The sequence below is a fragment of the Schistocerca piceifrons genome, unplaced genomic scaffold (genome assembly GCF_021461385.2).
Source record: "Schistocerca piceifrons isolate TAMUIC-IGC-003096 unplaced genomic scaffold, iqSchPice1.1 HiC_scaffold_1369, whole genome shotgun sequence".
NCBI lineage: Eukaryota > Metazoa > Arthropoda > Insecta > Orthoptera > Acrididae > Schistocerca > Schistocerca piceifrons.
Window position 1 is genome coordinate 35,001 of NW_025727201.1, and position 2,500 is coordinate 37,500.

The 2,500-nt window shown below is 61.8% G+C and overlaps 1 pseudogene; it reads right to left on the reverse strand.

Moving 5' to 3' along the window:
- Nucleotides 1–2,500, reverse strand: part of LOC124732901 — a 6,296-nt pseudogene that overhangs the window by 2,142 nt on the left and 1,654 nt on the right.

The following is a 2,500-nucleotide window of genomic DNA, read 5'->3' on the forward strand; positions in this document are numbered from 1 at the left end:
TCGGCCGCGACTCCTGCGCGCCTTGGATGGTATAGCGTTAATGCGCGTGCGGATGCACGCGACGTAGTCACGGCCAGACAGGAAGCGACTGGTGTCCTCGACCCAGCTATGTTGGCCTGATGTCCTGGCTGACGACGAGAGAGCTGCCCCGTCGAAGGAAATATGCAGGCGCGCCGCCCACATCTCACCAACTTTTGCAGCCGTTGGCAGCAGATGGCCCTCCCACGTGAGGTGTCGTTCAAGCGCCGCCACTTCGTGTCGTGCCTCCCCCAGGTCTGCGTCGGTGGTGGTGGTCTCGAGCTGCAACAGGGTGAGGAGCCTGCCCCGCCTCAGGGTTGGCCCTATCCAGCGGGCTGATGGAATCCCAAGGCCCCCATGGGCAATTGGAGCGTGAAAGTAGCCCAAGGGGGTGTCGGCTGGGAGGCGGAACCATCTCCTCACGGCGGCTCGAACACAGTTGTCCATGGCCTTGAGCGCACCGATGCGGGTGCGACTCAGTGCTAGGCCATGATACAGGCCCGGGAGAAGGACCTCACGAAGTGCAAAGAGCCGCTGCTGCGGCTTCAGCGGCGCCCGCGTGATGATCGACAGCTGCTCCTCGATGTGGTGCCTCGGATGGAAGAGACACCGCCCAGAGGAGGAGAACTGCAGTCCCAGGTAGCGGAAGGTCTCACCCACTCCCAACGCCGGCATGGTGGTTTCGCCGGCCGTGAAGGTGACGCTCGCATCCACTTTCACTTTCTTCTCGCGGCCGGACGCCACGAGTGCGAGGGTGAGACACTTCCGCGGGTTAACACGCAGCCCCAGCTGGTCGAGGGCTGCTACTGCTGCGTTGATAAGGGACTGCAGGCCCCCCCTCGTGGAGGCGAAGAGCAGGATGTCATCCGCGAAGGCCGCCGCGTTCGTCTGGCGGCCCAACACCTTGACACCTACGTGTGAGGGCAGCTGATCTAGAACATAATCAACAGCGAAATTGAACAGGAGAGGGGACAGAGGATCTCCTTGCCGAACACCTCTTGCTGGCCGCACGGCCGGGGACTCGTCGCCACCCCCCGCAATTACCGTCGTGCTGTCCGCATAGCAGCCCTCGACGTAGTCAATGAATTCGTCCGGCAGACCATGGGCTTTAAGCACAGGACGCAAAGCCGCATGGTCCAACGAATCGAACGCCTTGGACACATCGAGGGATGCCATGAACACAGAACGACAGCGGCGGACGGCGCCGACGAGTATCCGGTCGAGTAGGAAAGTGTTCTCCAGCATCCCATCCCTTAAGAGAGTCATAGTTACTCCCGCCGTTTACCCGCGCTTGCTTGAATTTCTTCACGTTGACATTCAGAGCACTGGGCAGAAATCACATTGCGTCAACACCCGCTAGGGCCATCGCAATGCTTTGTTTTAATTAGACAGTCGGATTCCCCCAGTCCGTGCCAGTTCTGAGTTGATCGTTGAATGGCGGCCGAAGAGAATCCGCGCACCCGCGCGCCCCCGGAGGAGCACGCTAAGGCGGACGCGGCCTCGCAGCAAGGAAGATCCGTGGGAGGCCAAGGCACGGGACCGAGCTCGGATCCTGCACGCAGGTTGAAGCACCGGGGCGCGAACGCCGCGCAGGCGCGCGCATCCTGCACCGCCGACCAGCACGAGGCCGACCAACGGCGAGAGCAGACCACGCCCGCGCTAAACGCCCGCACTTACCGGCACCCCTACGGCACTCACCTCGCCCAGGCCCGGCACGTTAGCGCTGACCCACTTCCCGACCAAGCCCGACACGCCCCGATCCTCAGAGCCAATCCTTATCCCGAAGTTACGGATCCAATTTGCCGACTTCCCTTACCTACATTATTCTATCGACTAGAGGCTCTTCACCTTGGAGACCTGCTGCGGATATGGGTACGAACCGGCGCGACACCTCCACGTGGCCCTCTCCCGGATTTTCAAGGTCCGAGGGGAAGATCGGGACACCGCCGCAACTGCGGTGCTCTTCGCGTTCCAAACCCTATCTCCCTGCTAGAGGATTCCAGGGAACTCGAACGCTCATGCAGAAAAGAAAACTCTTCCCCGATCTCCCGACGGCGTCTCCGGGTCCTTTTGGGTTACCCCGACGAGCATCTCTAAAAGAGGGGCCCGACTTGTATCGGTTCCGCTGCCGGGTTCCGGAATAGGAACCGGATTCCCTTTCGCCCAACGGGGGCCAGCACAAAGCGCATCATGCTATGACGGCCCCCATCAACATCGGATTTCTCCTAGGGCTTAGGATCGACTGACTCGTGTGCAACGGCTGTTCACACGAAACCCTTCTCCGCGTCAGCCCTCCAGGGCCTCGCTGGAGTATTTGCTACTACCACCAAGATCTGCACCGACGGCGGCTCCAGGCAGGCTCACGCCCAGACCCTTCTGCGCCCACCGCCGCGACCCTCCTACTCGTCAGGGCTTCGCGGCCGGCCGCAAGGACCGGCCATGACTGCCAGACTGACGGCCGAGTATAGGCACGACGCTTCAG